Source organism: Macaca mulatta, chromosome 11, assembly GCF_049350105.2.
Source record: "Macaca mulatta isolate MMU2019108-1 chromosome 11, T2T-MMU8v2.0, whole genome shotgun sequence".
NCBI lineage: Eukaryota > Metazoa > Chordata > Mammalia > Primates > Cercopithecidae > Macaca > Macaca mulatta.
Window position 1 is genome coordinate 22614159 of NC_133416.1, and position 11532 is coordinate 22625690.

Consider the following 11532-nt stretch of genomic DNA (forward strand, 5'->3'; position numbering starts at 1 on the left):
AAATTGGGGAAAGCAAAATATATTAGGATAATTTAAGTAGCTGAACAAAGTTGTAGAAACAAGAAAACCCTTGGCATGTTCATGGAAGACTCAGTGGTTAACTATAACTGGAGAATAAGGTACAGGTGTGGAATGCCAGGAAGGACTAAAAGGGCTTGGATCACAGAAAACAATATATCACATGCTAAATGAAATTGACATTTATCTTGTAAGGTGTCACTCAAGAATTGTGTGTGTGTGTATGTACATGAAGTTAGTTTTTCCTTTTAGAAAGTTTGTCTATGTTAATGAGGATTTATGATGGGAGGATTGGTTAGGATTAGTTGATTTGAGCCTATGTTGCCTCATTTCAGTTATGTGGAATTCTAGCTCCTGAAGTACCTACCTGGAATAGCGGAATTGCTCTAAACATTCATCCATTAAAAAAAATAGTTTTTGTGGCTGGGTGCGGTGGCTCACGCCTGTAATCCTACCACTTTGGGAGGCTGAGACGGGCGGATCACGAGGTCAGGAGATCGAGACCATCCTGGCTAACATGGTGAAACCCTGTCTCTACTAAAGATAGGTGGCGGGCGCCTGTAGTCCCAGCTACTCGGGAGGCTGAGGCAGGAGAATGGCATGAACCTGGGAGGCGGAGCTTGCAGTGAGCCGAGATCGCGCCACTGCACTCCAGCCTGGTTGACAGAGCGAGATTCTGTCTAAGAAAAAAAATAGTTTTTGTACACCTGTTATTTAATTTCCAGACATTATAGGAATGTATAGAAGATTAATGATGGAGAGGAAGAAGAGAACTTCAGTTGGGGAAAAGCATAAAGACTTTATCTAACATGGTGGAAGAAAAAATGGAAATAAAGGGTCAGGCACCACAAATGTCAAAAAAGGAAACTCAGCTCTTCTGAGGGCCTACTTATAAATGTCCTCTGAGAGAGAGAGAGAGCAGTCTCAGATGGTGTCTTGGTCAGTTCAGGCTGCTTTAACAGTGTCCCATGCACTAGGTAGCTTATAAACAACAAAATTCATTTGTTACAGTTCTGGAGATTGAAGTCTAAGGTCAGAGTGCCAGCGTGGTTGGCTTCTGGGAGGGTTGCAGACTGCCCTATTCTCATTGTATCCTCACGTGGTGGAAAGAGTGAGAGAGCTTTCTGGGGTCCCTTATATATGGACACCTATCCCACCCATGAAGGTCCACCCTCATGACCTCATTACCTTCCAAACAGCACTGTATGAAGGATTAAATTCCAACATATGAGTTTTGAGAGTCACAAACATCCATTCCATTAGAGATGGCTTTTGGTTTTCTGACTTGAGTGACTTAGTAGATTAGGTTGCTTGTCACTTATGTAGAGATATAGGAAAAGCAGGATATGGGGGAGTCGGGGACAATGTGTTGATGGATTTCTGCCTCGTGTGGAACGTACAAGCTTTTGAGTTATACAGAATCTTAATCCATTTCTAGGTTGTCGTTGGCTGTGTGACCTTGGGAAAGTTGTTGAAGACATTGAGTCAAATTGAGAGAGACATCATTTCAGCATTTTAAGGAATAGACACAGTTATCAAGTTACCTAATGAAATATTGAAGAATTAGAGAAGAATTGAGGTTAATAAGATTCTTTTATCGAGCCTTTAACATTAGTTACTATATGTCCACAGTCTAATTTCATAAGCATTCTCTGTGGACTAATATTTAGAGAAATTCAATTCCAGAGTGTCAATCTTAGAAAACCTTAATTAATTAGCTATTTGGAACATTATAAAATCACTACTGTCTACATTAATATTAGTAGATTGGCATAATATAAACATATCTATATATATCTACATAATCTGCCAAGGAGTACTAAACTGATGAATTATGGATTGAAATTTTTTTTGTTATAATGCAAAATACAACCATAAATATGATCATTGCCCTCAACTGAAAATAAAGTAGATGAACAAAAAACAGATATATGCTGAGAACAATGAAAATAAACCACAAAATTCCATTCCTAAAAAACTTTCCCCTTTTCTAGAAAACTATAGTAGAAAAGATAAAGGGAAATAAGACCATCTCTTTAAAAATATTAGGAAAAGTCATTGCAAAGTCAATATTTAATATAGCAAAAATTGGCCGGGCACAGTGGCTCAACCCTGTAATCCCAGCACTTTGGGAGGCTGAGGCAGGCGGATCACCTGAGTTCAGGAGTTCTAGACTAGCCTGGCCAACATGACGAAACCCCATTTCTACTAAAAATACAAAAAATTATCTGGGCGTGGTGGTGCATGCCTATAATCCCAGCTACTGGTGAGGCTGAGGCAGGAGAATCTCTTGAACCTGGGAGGCAGAGGTTGCAATGAGCAGAAATCATGTCACTGCACTCCAGCCTGGGTGACAGAGCGAGATTCCGTCTCAAAAATAAATAAATAAAACAAAATAAAGTAAAATAAAATAAAATAGCAAAAATAAAGGAATTTGTCCTGAAAGCCTATCTGAACCAGTCAGGAGCAGGTATTGAAGTTCTCATTAAGTACGTGGTAGCCAGATAAAGAGAGCTTTATAAGACAGTGGATTCATTTTAATTGGAACAGGTCCCTGAGGAAAAAAGAAGTACATCACTGAAGTTACTATCTAGACCAATAGTGGCTTTGAGTCTAGACTACTCAGTGAAGCAATCATTTTCTTATTTCATTAATTCTTCTCAAAAATAAACTTAGTCTGGATTCTCTGGAAACAAAAACTATAAAACTTGTGTATTTAACGGGAAGCGAATGTGTATGTTATGAGTTCATTTGTCTGGAAGTCTGGAAAGTATTACTGAATGTGGTGAACATTTATCAATTTCAGCAACAACAAAAAAGCATACAAGATCAGCAGTGAATAAGACAAAAATCTTTTAGGGAAGAGATTAGACTTCATCACCTTTTTATGATCATTAACTTGCTACAAATTGAGTTAAGTCTAGCATATAGTAGATCTTCATATATTCATTGAATGAATGCAAGATTTTGAAAAATAAGTAAAGGGCAGTATTAATTAAGCTATATGTGTGGCATTTGATTATTATTTATTCACATGAATCTGTTCCTTGGCTGTCATCCCATTTATTCAGTCATGACTTTTATCAGGCCATTAGTCATGGATTGATCTCATGTTTCAGAACTTATAGCATATCTAGTATGATACATTAGAAAGACACCTTCCATTTATAATCATGTGTTTATGTCAGAAATTTATGACTGCCTTATCGAATAATAAAAAAAATTATAATTTTCCTTTTGTTTCAATATGTAAATCCTTTTTCCTTGCTCCAAATAGTATAGATTATAAATCTGGTAAGACATGTGTATACGTAAGTGGGGGATGCGCTTGTTTTCTAGGTTGAATTAGTTAATGTAACCACCTATATTTAGAGATTTTGGGGAGCTCCTAAAGAAGGAACATTCTAAGCAATCATTTTCTTGTAAATAATTTTCCAGGAGGCAAAACAAGGTTTTGGCCTGTCCTGTACATAATAGATAAATTATGTTTTGACTAGAATTTTTTTTTTTTCATCAACTGGTTCTACTTCTGGAGTTATGACTTTGTTATCCATGCACGGAATGTTCTCAATATTCAAAATAAAATTTAATGAGATGCAACGTGTAAGTTTCTGGTTTGTAAGCTGTAGAGCAGTTATTCTCATTGTTTCTGACAGAACAGTCTTATTGCTCATGCCTTGTGTATTCCCATTTCACTCATTCTTTTGAATTTATATTCCTTTTAGTCTGTGTTCTTTTCTCCTGTCAAAGAAGCCAGGCAAAATAAAAACAAGCAGTGACTAATTTCATTTTAATATTATTCTTACAGCAAAAAGCATGAGAAACATTTAAATGAGGAGGGAAAAATTCAACCTTGATTTGACAAAATAGGAAAATGAATTTGAAAGTACATGGGACTATGAAATCAGTAGTCATATTTTATTGTTCTCAGGTTCTCAAATCATTTTATTTCTCAGAACTAGGACTTAAAGAAAAACTTATCAAAGCAAGTGGTAAGTTGTCTTGTTCTCTAGCCTGTTGACCTCAAGAAAATTGTGAATACAAAATTCAGATTGCAGAGAGTATCCCAAATATTTGGATTCTATAAATATTAAGATGCTTTCCAACCCCAAATTCTGTGATGCTACAGTGGAACCACTTGAATTTGATTTGAGGAAGGAGATATCTTTACGCCTTGTATATGATGTATTAAGTTGATGGTAAGTAGTTGTTGTTTGACAAGGGACCATGTTGACCATGACTATGTCTGGAGCTATATTTGAAAAACCAAGTTTGTGCTGGGATTCCAAGTATATCTGTTTTGGAATCAAGTTAAACAGTAGTGTGACTGTAGTTATATCAATTTACAGTGATTATAGATTTATACCACAGATTCTCCTTCTAAAACATAGCCTGAGGAGGAAAAACACTTAGCTAAAATTAATAGCTTGGGAAATTGTCTGTGGTTGTTGGCACTTAAGGGGTAAAAGAGGCAAGGTGGAAAAGAAGTCTCCTCGCATTCCCCCACCTCCATCACTTCTCACATCCAAACAATGACAAAGTCATGTTAATGCTTCCTAAACATTCCATAAATCTGGCTTTCCTTTTTATTCCTCATCTCTACAATTACTGTTCTGGTTCAGTCTCTTATCCACCTCTCCCCTGGACACTGCACATCTATGTAAGTTCTCATTTGTTTTTCTTTGCTTATGTTACTTTCTTTGCCTAGAATATTTCCTTCTTTTTAATTATCTCGTCCTGTGTCTGATTATTTCCTTTAATCTTTTAAGTCTCAATTCAGGACATTCCTCTGAGACTTAGTGTCAGTTCTTTTGCAAAAGACTCTCTATGTCCCTTAGGGAGTTTGGAGGCCCCTTTTCTGTTCAATATCATGGGCAGAGCATGCTCACTGCACTCACTACACTGCATTCCACCCTTCTGGGGAAGAGGGGATCTATCTTAGTTATCTCTGTGTTCTCTGAACATAACAAAGTACTTGCTCCTTCATAGTTGCTCCATAAAATATTTCTTGAGGGCCTGAAGCTTGCTCTGAATTTCCATTCTATAGTATCACTAGAGTCAGCTGTTCTTCCACAAATATTTCTTATCTAAGTTGTATTATCATTTATCTCTACACTGTTTTCTAGCTATATCATCTCTCTACTTTCATTATCTTTTTATAATTTTCAAGGAGCATTCAGGGTGAATTTATAACTCTGGTTTGCCCCTTATAATACCCGTGGATCTGGCTTTTGCCTATTTCCCTTTCCAGCGTCCTAATTCTTCACTCTTCCACATGCATCTCTGACACAGATAAATAGAACTACTTGTGCTTTCTCATAAGAAACATGTGTTTCAAGCTTTTATGACTGCACACACAATTTCTCTTTTGCCTAAAACACCTTCATTCCAATGCCTCCTTCCTTCATCTAAATCCTATCCCTTTCTTGAATGATCAACTCTCTTGGGAAAGACTTTCCAGAGCCACTTCCACTCACATCACCTCCCCAAATCTTAGCTACTGCTCTCTTGTGTATTCTTATTGCACCCTGTGCTTTTTCTATGAAATGCCTGTTACACTTCACCAAGTTTGTCAATTTCTGTTTCTATTTCCTCTATGCAAGTATAAGCTCCTCAAGGGAAGAGACTGTGTCTGCTTGGATCTGTGTTTTTGGCACTCAGTACGGTATTTATCATATACTATAAGCTCAATTGCAAAGGACAGAATGGGAACAGAGAAAAAGAGAAGGAGAAGAAGAGAGAGGAAATGGCAGTAGGCACGTACTAATTTCCAGATATTTGAAATCATTCCAAATAACTGCATTTAAAAAAAAAAATAAACAAGAATCTCATTAGCTGACTGATTACTGTTCTCTGTTTCTGCAATACTTTATTTATTTATTTATTTATTTATTTATTTATTTATTTATTTATTTTTTTGAGACGGAGTCTCGCTCTGTCGCCCAGGCTGGAATGCAGTGGCCGGATCTCTGCTCACTGCAAGCTCCGCCTCCCGGGTTTACGCCATTCTCCTGCCTCAGCCTCCCGAGTAGCTGGGATTACAGGCGCCCGCCACCTCGCCCGGCTAGTTTTTTGTATTTTTTAGTAGAGACGGGGTTTCACCGGGTTAGCCAGGATGGTCTCGATCTCCTGACCTCGTGATCCGCCCGTCTCGGCCTCCCAAAGTGCTGGGATTACAGGCTTGAGCCACCGCGCCCGGCTGCAATACTTTATAAAACAAAAATTAGTTTTATAATCAAAATATATTTGATCCTCACAAATGAGTAAAAAAGTTTTGATATTTCTATCATTAAAGCTCCTAGAAGTTCATGAAGCTAAGAAGTAAGAAAACCAGAATGTGAATCCATCTGATTTACACAAATTGGGATTATCTGATAGCATAAATAGGACTGGCTATGTAATTTGTGGGGACCAGTGAAAAATGAAAATGTGAGTTGCTTTGTTCAAAATTATTAAGAATTTTAAGACAGCAACAGCAAAGCATTAACAAGTTTAGAAACCTCCTAAGTGCAGGGCTTTGTGCAATGGCGGAGTTCATACACTAGTGCAGCAGCTGGCTTTGACATGCCTTTCCATAGTTCTAAGGTGCTCTTCTGTTGAGTGCTAAGAATGTCGCTGGCAGCACATTTGCCAAAAGCAAACATTTTCTTGTTGGATTAGGCAACATCTGCCTTGTTGGACTAAAGAGGAAACATATTAACAGTTAAGGACCAAGCACAATGTGGGATAAATGTTTTGATTATCTCATGAATCAAATAACCCTGCACATTCACTATCCCTTCTGTCTGAGCCACCTTTCTTTCAAAATCTTATTCACCCAGGTGAGTCCTATACCTGTCTTAAAGCATCAGCTACTCTGGGAAAGACTTCTTCAAGCCCATTCTTCTGCCTGGTCTAAATCATTGCCCTCCTCTATTTCTCACCCTCTTCTGCTCTAGTGGGTCACTCCTGTTGATTTTACTCTGTTTATGTAAGAGTAAATTGAGGCTAGGAGACAACATAGCTAGGAAATACATACTGTTGGATAATTTAGGCTTCCAGCTCCTTTCACTACTAACTCAGCCTTCTTTTATGCTACTTTAACCTGCTGGAGGTCACTTGTCCACTTAGTGTTCGGCATTAGGCATCCTTGCCATCTTACCTTTTATGCCCCTAGAAGAAACACCCTGAAGGCTGATGGAATGATCGCTATTTTCCAGGTAGAAAGTGACACACCATCATATGCATCTGACCTGGGCTTTGTGATCTGGTGAAGTTATATGACCCAGTGCATCCGAGTGTAAGTAGGCATCATTCTCTCTCCAGAGTTGGGAGCGGAAAGATGAGCTTAAGGAACACTCGTCTATCTCATTTAAGAATAATACTTACCAAGCTTTCACATGAATCTGAAAAGGAAGGCCAATGTTCCACACTTTCTGGGAAGCTAGAAGACAATACTCGCATTACTTACAAGCCTCGATTTACTAAAACGTTAAGTGCTCTTTTATTCTTTACTTTTTGAAAGTGACGAATAATAATTGTACATATTCGTGGGGTTCATAAGGATGCTCTGATACATTAATGTCATATTGGAACTGTTTCAATGGCCAAATAGACATTTTACTATGATATAATTTTTTAAAATTCTTGACTACAATTTAAATGTAAAAAGTACATATTAAGATGTCATGTTTGGGTCTCTACCTTTAAAAATGAGGATTGATATAGAGAGGATCTGGGTAGAGATTAGTACTCTGCATGTAACAGAAGAGATGTGAAAGGCAAAACAGCTTCTTGAAATGTGTTAACTGTGGGGCTATCATCACGTGAACATCTTTCATAGTTTAATTGGCTTAATTAATTGAAAATGAGGTAATTGATTTTTAGAAGGTGTTTAAAAAGTGTGGTTAAGGATGGAAATTTTATAAAATGAATTCATAAATCTTTGATAATCCTTAAACAGAATAAGGAAGTGTTGGTTTCAGTGAACTTCCTATAAATCCTGTAAGCCCACATGAGGTTGAAACAATGAGACCACTGTTTGTAACCAGATGTTAATTCTCCATAAACGGTAGTGTGGTTCATAGTAATACAGAATCTAATGTGGAATTAATTTAAAAAATCAAAAAAAGTCAATTATCTGAGTATACTGGGAGGAAACCTCAAATGAAATGCAGGAGATTCTACATGGGTATCCCAGGGAATCTCACTAGTTGTTAAGCAGCCTGTCTCTAGAGGTTTTTCAGCACTTATCTCCATTGTGACTAGGGGACGAACATTTCCATCGTAACTATCAAGATATGTGTGCAACTGAGACTGACACATCTAATAAAGGACTGATTCGCTGCATCTGCCAAGGTCTCTTGGTAAGGGCTTTGGATCCAAATACTGAGATTTCCTAACATTTCCTGAATGGGTACTCTTTCAGAAGCATAGCAATATTATCGCTTATCCTTCCAATTCAACCACTTAGCTTCTCTTTCAGTATTACTATAATGGGGGTCATACTTTGAAAAATTTAACTATGCATTCTTCTTTAGGTTTCCAAGCAAATAACATTTATTATAGTTGTCCCAAGAATTTATGAAACCTGGAGAAGATTAAAGTATGTTATTGCAAATGGAATGATTTAATAGCTTCTGACATGGAAAATAAGGTTTTTAAAATTTCTTGTTTCCTCTCAGTGTACCAAGAACACTGGTGGATGAAGACAAAGGAAAGACGTTACTAATCCAGCCAAAAATGTGTGTCCTTATTTTTCCTTCCTTGGGCTGCTGCTTGAAGACCTAAAAAAGAGTAAATAAATGAGAGTAAATGAGGTCAGAATTGGATTTTTATACCCACTTCTTACTTGAAGCTCTGAGCTTTGCAATCTACTCCTTACATGACCTTATGCGATAAATGTTATCTTATTTTTACAACTGAAGCAAGTGGAGATGAATAATTTATTCAAGATTACACAGATGGCACAGAACCTGGATTTGAACCCAGGACAGTTTGATTAACCACTCTTGATCACAATACCATATTGCTTCTCTGTACTGCAGTGGGGAACATAGAGTTGCTAAAATTTTTAAAACTTAAAATTATGAAAAAAGAAAGTCCATAAATTTTCACACTTTTATATTTATGGAATAAGTGAATTTCTGATCATATTTTTTTAGCTGGTGTGATACCAGGGTATGGCATTTGCTATTCTGGTTTAGTAATGTATTAAAATCTAATAAAATTGTGTGTAGTAGAATCAAAAATTTTAAAATGTAACTTGGACTTCTGTGTATCATGCTAAAAACAATTTGAAGCATACTTTTGCTCAGTTGCATCTAAGCTAAAAGTATTTTTCTCTTATGTGACTCTCTTGAATAGTTTTATAATTGATGATGATTGTGAATGATGATAAAATTTCTGGTCTTGATTTGTCAAGTACCATAAACATTCACAATAGATTTGTAATTTCCTTGGAGTTTCAGAAATTAAATTAATTGCCACTATAAAAATGATTTTTGAAGCTCTTCTAGGTAGGGTACTTTGTTTATATTCTAGCCATTTCCTGAGGAATGGTGTAAATATTTCATAAATGTTTTGGGAACCAGACTTTTTATGCCTAATCTCACTATCCAACACATAAATTATCTCTTTCCTCTAGATATTATTTTTTACTTTTAGGTACTTAGCTCTTTATTTACATGTTTTAAAGGATATTATTTCACAGTAGTTTATTTGAACTAAATGAGATATTTCTGACATCAATTTTTAAAACTTGATGGTTTCTTTTGGATTTTTTTTTCTTTTTTTGTAGACTTGCTGTCTCTAGTTCAAGGCTTGCTTTTGCTTGTAAACCTATAATATTACAATTAAATGATGTAGCAGTTCAAGTAATGTTAACTTCCCTGGATTAAAATGCTCTCAGGCAATTAAACGGCAGTTGTAAATCATTGGAATTTGGAAAAATAATCAGCGTCATATGATAGTTGCATGACCCATGATGGATCTGATTTTTAATATATGCCATCTTGATTAGAAAATGAACATGAGCCTTCTATAAAATGTCATGCATAGATAGAATTAAGCAGAGGACGGAAAAAAAGAACAGAGAATATGTGAATTTTTATTTCCCAGAAAAGTTAGGGGAGGCAAAATTTAACTCAGAAAAGTGATAAAACTGCAACAATTCCATTAAATCAGTTATACTCCCTGTGAAACACAAGTCACAGTTTTCGTTTTACTGTGGTTAAATAAAATAAACATTGTAGTTGATAAAAACAAGTAAAAGTCATATACAACTTGAAATGACTCAATTAAATACTCCAGCATTGCCTTCCCCATGCTTAGCTGGTATTTGTGTGGCTTCCTCTTACCTTTTCAGCTGTGCCTCTCTCCATACAGATATTTTTATTATCACCAGTCATTTGCTATTTTGTTCAAGATTGATTTGGTTTATCTCTACATATCTGTGATTATATGCAAATAAGGTCAAAACAAACATTGGTGTTTTTATTCTTCAGGAAAATCTCCAAGAGTTGGTGAATCATGCTATTGCCAATAACAGTCATGTGACAGAGATGAACATTTCATCATCTTCAGTAAATAATCAAGATGGTAAGAATTATACAGGATGTAGCATAGATTGTTAAATTTGTGAAAGGACGTTGTAGGCTGTGTTAGTTAGGATTAGGTTTGCCTGCTATTGACAGAAATCTCTAAATAACAATGTCTTAAACAATATGGATGTCTTCTTCTTCAAATAGAATCTAATGTCACCTGTGCAGAGATGACATGCTGGGTCTGTGATCATCAGGGATCCAAATGCCTTCTATCTTGGTGCTGGGCCACAATCACCAAGTGGCTTCCACCTCACAGTCTGCTGTGGCTGATTAAACTCCAGCATCTTACTGATAAAAGAACCCAACAAGGGCAAGGTTGAATTACGAAGAAAGGAGAACATATACATGGGAGGACTACTATCAACCTCTGCCACAAAAATAATCAACCTACATTTCCTCAACGTATGAAATTTTAAAGTATACTACTAAATATAAAAAATTATTCATATTCATATTTTCAATGGTAAAACTATTGAGCATTCTGTCGTTTGTGCCAATTGTTTTACCAAAAATTTTAGATATAAGAGGAGACATTTATAACACAAGGTGTTTCTAATTGGAAAGCAAGCCCTGGAAAAATTTAGAAGACAAGAGAGATGTGAAATGTGCTATACATTATTGTGATTTTGAAATCTATTTTTTGGAAAAATTATGCTTATAAATAATTGAAACTTTAAGAGAGGTTGAAGAAAGTGGAGCACAATTAAATTTTGTGATTAGAAGGTTGCATTTCTTATAAAAAAATGTTTACTATTGAGAGGGCGTGACAGTGCTATGAGGGCAGGAATTTTCATTCATTTTGTTCACTTATATTTTTGGCAACCAGAATAGTGCGTCGAACAGAGTAGGGACTAGATAAATATTGAATTAACGATTGATCAATTGGTGGATTAAATTAGAGTAAGAGACGAAGAAATATTTCAACACACGA

At 36.1% G+C, this 11532-nt stretch overlaps 1 long non-coding RNA gene across 1 annotated transcript; it reads right to left on the reverse strand.

The window, feature by feature from the left end:
• Positions 1-3580: 3580 nt before the first annotated feature.
• LOC144333228 (uncharacterized) lies at positions 3581-10844 on the reverse strand. The gene is made up of 4 exons (XR_013401737.1): positions 10759-10844; positions 8687-8783; positions 7387-7441; positions 3581-3759 (listed from the first exon to the last, which is right to left on the reverse strand). It is a non-coding gene; the product is annotated as an uncharacterized LOC144333228 (long non-coding RNA).
• Positions 10845-11532: the final 688 nt, after the last annotated feature.